A 10,569-nucleotide genomic window follows, 5' to 3' on the forward strand; every position below is an offset into this window, starting at 1 on the left:
AGTTGACGTGTTCTGAATGGCTCATCTCTGAGTGCATTCCACTTTAACACTTCAGAGTGATCAACCCGTCGAGAATTAACAACTTAGAAAATACGAACAACAAATCTCTTTGTTAGCAACTCTCTCAAGTCTACTTCCCATATCATCCAAGTTGACGTGCAAACAATGACTCAACTTAGAGTCCACGACACTTTAACACTTTCAAAGTGATCAACTCGTCAAGAAGTGTCATTGGTTTTATAAAACTTGAAAATGAAAAAGTAAAACATCGTTGTTACATGAAAGGGTCTACCGTATTTTGGTTTAAAAAACTCACCCTTTCCGTCATACACCTGAGCTAATAATTAGCTACTCATGACGAAAAGTAAATGACAAGAAATATAAAGTGCGATAAATAAAGACATAAAATAAATACGGAAAGTAAATACAAAATATAAAAGATTCGGAAAGCGTAATAAATAAATGACGGAAATAAAATGCGAGTAAGCGTAAATAAATAAAAGACGAAATATAAATAACGATAATATAAAGAAAACGATTAAATAAAGCGATTAAAGAAACTCGAAATGCCAAAAGATTTCTTAATATTAAGAAACTTGTTCTTCAAGTAGGATATCAACCTACTTGAAAAGAGAAATGTGGAGTAAAATGTGTTGAGGTGTGTGGAATACTAAACCCATCATCCCTTTTTATACTAGAGATTATATGGGGGCAAAATGGACATTTCACACCTATTTAGTTTAAAAGAAACTAGAAAGTACATTAAAGTAAACTAATAGTACAATAAAGTAAACTAATATTTAAAAATCAACTAAATTAGTCTTAATAAGCTCCAGCTAATCTGAACATAATACGGCTGTTCCAACTTTAGAAGGCTTTCAATAGTCATCCCATGGTCTTGTCAGTCAACTCTAAGTCTCATCCATCTCTTCTTCTACCATCACGTCATGCTACCACATTCCCACAACATCGACCTGCTCCAATCTATCCCAAAATAAGCTTAATTTAGACCAAAATCCACTAAAAATAGGTTCATCATTCTTCTTAGCATAAAAACAGAGAAAAGAGATAAAATGACTCAAAGTTGAGATATCAATAGAAAATAACCTATCCAAAAGAGAATAAAAAAGTACTTTACGTACTAAATACTTAGTACGTATCACACCCCCAAACTTAAACTGTTGCTTGTCCCCAAGCAACCAAAAGACAACTAAAAATGACTCCATTTTGAAAATTTTGTAAGAAAATGCAGTAAGTGCATACACACATGTTGATTATGCCAAAATGCACCATATAACTTTCATAAATCTCAAGTAAGCATATCCTAACTAACCATTAGCATGAACCATAAGCTAGCTCTATTTGCTCTTTGTTATGCTCAACACATCATATGTCTAAAATCAATAGGACTTGGAAGTAACTGGTTTACTCTCATTTGACACATTTTTTCCTCTCTTTGCCTTTTCTCACTTTTATGCATCAACATAGAATTTTTTCAATTTTTGGCACTTTTGTGCTCTTTTGTTGAACGCATATACACCTACCCCTATGGGACATTTTTGGTGTTTACACCTGCCCCTATGGGACATTTGTGATGTTTTTAGATCTCAAATATGGCTTTGAAGCTTTATGCACTTTGTGCACTTTGATCTCCACTTTTGACACTTTGTGCTCTTTTGCATTGCTTTGATCAATATGACTATGTTGGTACCCTCCCCCAAACTCAGATATTTCAATGTCCTCATTGGAAGTGTATAGGGGGTTGTTTATGCAATGGCTACAAGTGGCTAAATTTTTTGAGAAAAAAACAAAGGGCCTACATCATCTCTTAGTTGAGCATATGATGTGGATCAAAATGTGTTCCCAAGCAAAACAAGTTAGTTCTAGTGATACCAAGTGATTAGAAAGTGTAACTAAACTACAAGAATTATTTTGGCTATACAAGCATATGGCAACTATAAACATATGTGTTCTTTGCAAGAAAATAAACTAGATAATGTAAAAGACAATCCCAGACTCAAGAGAAATAAAACAAGTTGAAATAAAATAAATAAAAGAAGCTAAAGAGGGGATGAAAGAACCTGTCCCACTCCATAGGAGTAGGTGAAGTGGAGATGCTGTCCTTCAACCTCTTGCATTCCTCCTTCAATCTAGCATTCTCACCAAACAGGCTTGCATTTTCTTCCTTCAAGGCTTTCAACTTCTTTCCTAGCTTCTTGACTTGAGCACTTGTCTTTGCTTCCAAGTCTGCCCTTACCAACTTGATGTCTCCCCTGGTTTTCTTTTCGGTTGCCCTCACTTTTTCAGCCAACTCCTCTTTCAATCTGTCTATCTTGTCAAATAATTCATTTCTTTGTCCCAACAAGCTATCCATCAAACTGCTGTTCTGAGCCAGCAGGTCCTGCATCAAACATAGCATATCACTAGCTTCATTCCCTTTTTCCTTCTTCTCCCTCAGCCTAGAAACTGTCTTCATGTCAATCTTCCATTTCTCCCCTTGCTCTTTCACCATCTGATCCTCGCAATACTGAGGAATACCATTTTCTACCAACAGCCATGTGATCAAACAAGAGAAATACATCTTTCCCCTACTTCTGCCCGAACATGTTCGAATGCTCTTTTCAATCACTCTCCCAAAGTTGATGGATTTACCTGTAACTAAACAATAAAACAACAACATTCTCTCCACCGATACTAAGCTATCATGTGTGGTGGGAGCGATGGAGTGCCTCAAAAAGTTAATCCATACATTTGCATTGGCTGTAAGATTGTAGGCCTTAAAAGTCCTCAACATGTAGTTAGAGTGCTTATCCCAAACAGCCCCTGGTTTCCCTATTTCATCAGCCACCTCATTCAAATCTTCTATAGTCGCATGCCTCACCATTCTAGAGTAATCTGTCTTTTTAGGGGGGGTTTAGGCCATAAAGCCGATTGATGACTTTAGAATTGAAAATGAAAGACATCCCCCTAATCAATATATTGGATGTGCTATTTGCTGCCAACTCAGCATAGAACTCTCTAATTAGAGTCAGGTTATAGGAAGTTGGGACCATGCACATTTGTTCTATACCATGAGCTTCTACCACCTCTCTTATGAATGCAAATTCCCTAATACTTTGCCTATCAAATCCCTTGTTTGGGAATCCAACCCTGTTTTGGAATCTCACATGCATCTTTTCAGCAGCCTTTGAACTAAAACCATCGTGGGGTCTGATCGGCCTTGGAATGGTGGCTGGCCTTTGGGCCATGGCCACCCGTTTCCTTTTAGGTCTGGATGAATGCTGCTGCGATGCTACAACATCAGTCTCAGAGTTCGTAGGAGACTCAATCACAACCCTTTGAGACTTGGTCTTCTTTCTAGGTGGTTCCTCATTAACTACTGCCTTTGACTTCTTTTTATCACAAGCTTTAACCAATTTTCTCTTTAATTAGACAAAAACTCAACAGGGGGTTCTTCATCATCTTCCCCAAAAAATTCCTCATTGAGGTCGGGTATGGGGTCATGAGGAGCAATATGAGGCATATCATCCTCTTCATCCGTGTCTTGCCCAGAGGCAGTCAAAAGGAGAGGTTTCCTCGGATTTTCAAATACAATAATGTTCTCCAAACTACATGCCTCATTTTCCATGAAAATCTCCACTGTCTATGCCTTAGAGGCAAGGTCCTCCTCTTCTTCAGAATCAGAAGTGAAGAGGCCCTCAGGGGGTGTACTATCAGATGAAGAATGTACCTTTTGAGAAGTTTTGGGTGTTTCCCTATTTGTGGTGGTCGGAGATGAAGTTGGGGCTTTCTTTGGAATCAGCACAGTAGATGATTTCACCATTTCTTTTGCTTTCTTTAGGGGGTATGTGAACGGGATAATGGAAGCAGATGGCACCATTTGAAGAGGAGGCGCGACTATTGGTACTTCCGACGGAATGGCTTCGACGGCGACTGGAGTGGATGATGGTGACAGAGACGGCGATGGCGGTGGCGACAATGAGTCCTTATCAACAAGGATTGTAGATGACTCACCCTTCTTCTTCTTCGCAATAGGGGACTCGCTTTCCCTTTCTCGCCGGTTGTCTGCGTGAAGAGACAGGGGCACGCACAGCGGCAGTAGTCATCGACGGTGACGGGTTAGGCGGTTGTGCCGGCGATGGTTCGGCTACCGAGGCCCCCGCCGACGTCTCCGGACTCCCTAACGTTGCCGTCAGCCGCCACGCGCAACGGTAGAGGATCACGAACCAGGGCTCTCTTCACTCTCACCATTTTCGAACGTTGGTGATGGTGTGAGGAACGGTTACCGGTCGGGTGAGAGAGACAATTGGAAATGAGAGGGAAAAGAGAGGAGAAAAGTGGGTTTTCTAGAATTCAAAGGGGTTTTTACAAAAGGCAAGGGTAAAATGGGAAATAAGATGAGGTACCATGATGTAAGCATTGGGAGCATGCAAAACTTGAGTGTACTTGATGGGAGTCTTCTTTTTCTTTTCAACCAGGAGCTTTCAAACACTAGTCACATATTGAGAGTTAATTAATTTTGACCACAAGTGATGTGTTTGAAAGGTTGGTAACAAAGTGTCCTCTCAGTGACAAATAAGTACTTTTCTTTGCAAATGGTACCAAACTAGGCTGGCAATAAAAGAGATGACCATATTTCTTTAAAAATTAATTTTTTAAGAATGACATCATGCTTTTTCCACTCAAAATTTTCAGACTTTAAAAATTTCTAAGATTCTCCATTAAAGGCTAGGGTTTTCAGATGCTGCAGCACGACCTCAGGCTTTTCTAGATGACTGACTGGACTGCAAAACATACAACAAATAACAACAATATTATTAATAACTTATTAAAAACAGAAATTAACGCAAACATAAATATTTACATACTAACATTTTTGGACTTATAAAAAGTCCAAAAATACCGAAGCTTTTAGCAAAGGGTAACAAAATTCATAGAGCATAACTCTGGAATTTCTACCAGATCATGAAATAACTTTACTCTTTGACCGTTAACTTTGAACACAAAATTGTCCTCGGGATTGATTAGGTCAACTGCTCCATACAGATAAACTTTATGAATGAGGAAAGGTCCAGACCAACGTGACTTGAACTTTCCTGGGAACAGTTTCAACCTAGAGTTAAACAAAAGGGCTTTCTGACCAGCTCTCAACTCCCGGTGCTGAATTCTTTTATCATGCCAATTTTTTGTGTTATCTTTATAAATCTTGGCATTTTCATAGGACAGATTCCTATGTTCTTCTAATTCACACAGTTGGACTTTTCTTTTACTAGCAGTCATATCTGTGCACATATTTAATTCCTTGATGGCCCAATATGCTTTGTGTTCAAGTTCCAAAGGTAGGTGACAAGCTTTACCAAAAACCAGCTTATATGGAGACATACCAATAGGTGTTTTAAAAGCAGTCCGATATGCCCATAAAGCGTCATCTAACTTGAAAGCCCAATCCTTGTGCAAAATTGTGGGCATCTTTGAAGAGAGTAGGCCAATAAAAACCAGATTGTAATACTTTAGCAGTTGTTCTTTGGCCTCCAAAATGTCCTCCATATGCTGCTTGGTGGCAATGCTGCAGAATTGCTGCCACTTCAGTTTCTGGAATACACCTTCTTAAGATTTGATCTGCGGTTATCTTAAACAAGTAAGGGGCATCCCAAAGGTAAGTTTTAGTATCATGGAGAAACTTTTTGAACATATGGCCAGRAATATCAGAAGGTCTAATTCCACAAGCCAAATAGTTTGCTATGTCGGCAAACCATGGTGGCTTTGATTCTAACACTAGAATTCTTTCATCGGGGAATGTTTCAACAATCTTTCCTTCTTCTAGGCTCTCCCTAGGCTTCTCTAATCTTGACAAATGGTCTGCAACTTGGTTTTCTACTCCTTTCCTATCCACTATCTCAAGGTCAAACTCTTGCAACAACAAAACCCATCTTATTAACCTAGGTTTAGCATCTTTTTTTTAAAATCAAGTACTTGATGGCAGCATGGTCAGTGTGAACAATGGCCTTTGTTCCCATCAAATATGATTTGTATCTTTCAAAAGCAAAAACCACAGCTAACAATTCTTTTTCAGTTGTTGTGTAGTTAAGTTGTTGTGCTTCATTCAAGGTCTTACTTTGACCTAAGACAGCTCCAACAGCCCAATCACTGGCATCACACATGATCTCAAAGAGTTTGTTCCAGTCAGGAGCAACAACTACTGGTGCGGTTACTAAAGCTTTCTTTAAAGTGTTGAATGCATTTCTACATCCATCCGTAAAATCAAATTTTTGATCATGTTGCAAAAGTAAACACAAAGGTTTTGAGATTTTTGAAAAGTCTTTTATAAACCTTTGGTAAAACCCAGCATGACCCAGAAAACTTCGTATTCCTTTGACAGTAGTTGGTTCAGGTAGTTTTTCAATGATTTCAAGTTTAGCTTTGTCTACCTCAACTCCTCTTTTGGAAATTAAATGGCCTAAAACAATTCCTTCTTTGACCACAAAATGACATTTTTCCCAGTTGAGAACCATATCAGTCTCTTCACATCTTTCAAGACTCCTTTTTAAATTTTCCAAACAATTATAAAAAGATGAGCCATAAACTAAAAAATCATCCATAAAGATTTCTATGGATTTTTCAAGCATGTCAGAGAATATGGACATCATGCATCTCTGAAAAGTTGCAGGAGCATTGCAAAGTCCAAATGGCATTCTCCTAAATGCAAAAGTACCATAGGGACATGTGAATGTGGTCTTTTCTTGGTCCTCGGGTGATATGACTATTTGGTTATATCCGAAGTATCCATCCAAAAAGCACTAATACTCTTTTCCAGCCAACTTGTCTAACATCTAATCAATAAAAGGCAAGGGAAAATGGTCCTTTTGAGTGGCTTTGTTTAGCCTACGGTAGTCCATACATATCCTCCAACAAGACACTATTCTTGTGGGGATGAGTTCATTTTTGTCATTGGTGACAACTGTAAACCCTCCCTTCTTTGGGACACATTGGATTGGACTAACCCAAGAACTACCGGCTATTGGAAAAATTATTCCTGCATCTAGCCATTTCAAAATTTCTTTCTTCACTACTTCTTTCATGACAGGGTTCAATCTCCTTTGAGGCTCTATAGATTTGAAGTTCTTTTCATCTAGGATGATCTTATGTTGACAAATAGAAAGACTAATCCCCTTAAGGTCAGTAATGGTCCATCCTATGGCTTTGGTGTGCAACTTCAACATATCTACAAGCTTCTTTTCTTGATGTAAGTCTAGGGTAGATGATATAATGACAGGTAATTTACCTTCTTCTCCTCGAAATGTATACTTCAAATGAGATGGGAGTTGCTTTAACTCCAGAACAGGTGGTGAAATTATGGATATGGTAAAAATTTTAAGCTCACTATTGTCCTACAACTCAAATGCTGCAGCATCAGATGGGACATCACCTTCTAAATCGTCAACAATATTATCACCTATCTCAACACCATCCTCCTTCTAACTTACAGGCCTTCCTAACTCCTTCCTCATAGCACATTGTCTCAATCTCAGTAACTCCTGAGCATTCGTCTAAGTAATCAGAGTACTTTAAGGAACTAATGACATTGAAAGTGACTTTTTGGTCTTGGAGTCTCATGGTTAGCTCTCATTTTTGGACATCAAACAAAGTTCCACCAGTGGCTAAGAAAGGTCTTCCTAAGATTATTAGAATATCTTTATCAGTCTCAAAATCTAGAATGATGAAGTCAGCCGGAAAGATGAATTTGTCAACCTGAACTAAGACATCCTCAATCTTACCTTTAGGATAAACAATGCTTCTATTGGCAAATTGCAAGGTGACAGTGGTGGGTCTAGCTTCTCCTATGCCTAAGGTGTTGAAAACAGACAAGGGCATAAGGTTGATACTAGCTCCTAAGTCACACAAAGCTTTACCAATCTCCTTTCCACCTATAAAACAGAGAATAGTGAAACTCCCGGGGTCTTTAAGCTTAGGGGGTATTTTATTGGTTAGAAGCACACTACATCCCTCGGTAAGAGCTACGGTCTCATATTCGGTCAACTTTTTCTTCTTACCCAAAATGTCTTTAAGGAACTTGGCATAACTGGGCATTTGCTCAATTGCTTCAACAAGGGGTATGTTGATATGTAATGCTTTAAACACTTCCAAAAACTTATTGAATTGCAGTTCTTCTTTTTTATTCCTTAACCTTTGGGGAAAAGGAACATAAAGAGGAACTGACTTTATGATAGCTTTGTTAGGTTGTCTTGAGCAAGATGGGTCCAGAGTACCTAGAGCCTTGGTCTTACTTTCTTGAGGTTCAGATGGGATTACAACCTTGGTTTTTGGACCTGTTATAACCTTATCCTCAATTGGTTCCTTGCAACTTCTTCAGGGAATAACAAAGGATAGTCCGACTTAGGAGGAACAACAGTGGTGGTCTCAGGAGGTTGGTCATCGAGAGGTTTAGGTGGACTTTCAGTAACAGGGACCATCGGTATAGTCTCAGGTTTAGACACAACCTGTTCATTTTCTTTGGGTATGGTCTCCGTTAATTCTTTACCACTCCTAAGAGTTACTACCTTCACATGTTCTTTTCCTAGATCTCTCGGGACTTCAGTGTTACTAGGTAAAGTGCCAAGGGCTCTACTATTCTAATTAAGAGCAAGTTGGCTAACTTGTGTTTCCAGGTTTCTGATGGCAGCACTTTGTTGATTGAACAAAGATTGATTTTGAGTCATCATTTGCTGCTGTGCTTGGGACTGAGCCACCAGTCCTTTTATCGTTGCTTCCAATGAAGATGATGATTTGGACTGTGGAGGTGGTTTGGTCTGAAAAGGTGGTTGATTACTTTGAAAATTCTGGTGATGGTGATTTTGAGAATTAGAACTGCTTGCATGTTGCTGTTGTTGAAAATTAGGGTTTCCTTGTTGCTTATGGACGGGAGGATTCAAACTTGGACTATTCCATGAAAAATTTAGGTGCTGTCTCCAACTGGCATTGTGTGTGTTAGTGTAGGGATTCGATCTGTTATGAACATAATTCACAAATTCAGCATTATATGGACATAGTTCATAAGAGTGTTCCCCTCCACAACAGACACATTGCACTAAGAGGACAGCTGGAATAGGTGATGTGACAGCTGACTACACTCCTTGGCCAGAAGTTAGATTTTTAAGCATATTGGCCATAGAAGAGAGTTGTGCTGTCAATGCAGTATATGCTTCAACATCATGTATTCCTGTTGTCTTCTTTTGCGGTTGAGCACGTGGATCAGCCCAATGTCCATTATTAGCAGAAATTTTTTCTAGGATCTCATATCCTTCATTGTAGGTCATAGCCATAAAGGCTCCGCCCGCAGTCGAATCGAGCATTTGTTTTGCCATGGGATTTAACCCATTGTAAAACGTCTCAAGTTGAATACAGTACGGGATGCCATGGTGTGGGCATCTCCTTAACAACTCTTTAAACCTTTCCCAAGCGTCAGGAACAACTTCATCATCCATTTGTTTAAAACGGCAAATTTCATTCCTGGACTTAGCGTTCCTGGTTGGTGGGAAATATTTTCGCAAAAACTTTTCCGCCATATTACTCCATGAAGGCACAGAACCCGGCGGTAATGAATTAAACCATGCCTTTTCCCGATCCCTTAGAGAAAATGGGAATAAAGTGAGTCTCAGAGCGTCATTAGACACTCCCGGGATCAGGAAAGCATAAGTGATTTCCATAAAGGATTTCAAATGTGAGTGTAGGTCCTCCGAAGGTAATCCGGCTAATTGTCCGTTTGTTTGCAACATGTGAAATATAATCGGTTTTAGTTCAAAATGAAGAGCGGTCATATGTGGCCTAACTATCCCGGAATATAATTGCTCAAAATCCGGAATAGCATAATCCATGATCCTTCCATTTTTGGAATTTGCCAAATTAATTATGTTCGGAGTTTGCTCTCTTGGTTGTTCATTATTTTCAGATTCCGTGTCCTCATTATGATTATTATGATGTGGGTGTTCTTGCAAAAAATTAGGAAATGGTGGTATTGTCCCAAAGACAGGCGGTTGATTTTCTAAATGTGGAATCTCAGGGATGATTGGGGGAGGTAACTCCATGTTGGGAGAGAGTAGAGCAAAAATTCTCTTTGAGCTCTCCTTATATGGCGAAACGTTCTCTCACTATCGGGATCCAATTCAAAAATTTCCCCGCGATGTCTCCGTGACATACACCACTTTTAAAAATGATTTAAAAATGGGACGAGAAAAATCAAATCTTTTACTTCACTTAAAAAAACGTTTAACTAACAATCCCCGGCAGCGGCGCCAAAAACTTGATCGGGGGTTAAAGCTAACACATCACAAACAACAATCAGGACCAAAAGCAAGTATACAAGTAGTCCTAATATCGTCTTTCAAGTAATAAAAGTGGTACAAGTACCGAATATCGTCCACAGGGATCATAGTGAAAGTTTAAAAGAAAGTAAAATTAAGGAAATGATTTCAGAAGGCGAATTCGAAGACTTTGATTTGAACAGAGCTAACACAACTAAAAACAGGAGATAACAGATAATAAAAGCAAGCTAGGGTGTATGACTTTTCGGGT

General features: G+C 39.0%; 1 non-coding gene across 1 annotated transcript; it reads left to right on the forward strand.

Annotated features, from left to right (window-relative positions):
* The first annotated feature begins 9,408 nt into the window (after positions 1–9,408).
* On the forward strand, positions 9,409–9,515 carry LOC112515001. The gene has a single exon (XR_003069460.1). It is a non-coding gene; the product is annotated as a small nucleolar RNA R71 (small nucleolar RNA).
* Positions 9,516–10,569: the final 1,054 nt, after the last annotated feature.

This window comes from Cynara cardunculus (assembly GCF_001531365.2).
Source record: "Cynara cardunculus var. scolymus isolate 2C chromosome LG 6, CcrdV1, whole genome shotgun sequence".
In the NCBI taxonomy this organism is placed as follows: Eukaryota; Viridiplantae; Streptophyta; class Magnoliopsida; order Asterales; family Asteraceae; genus Cynara; species Cynara cardunculus.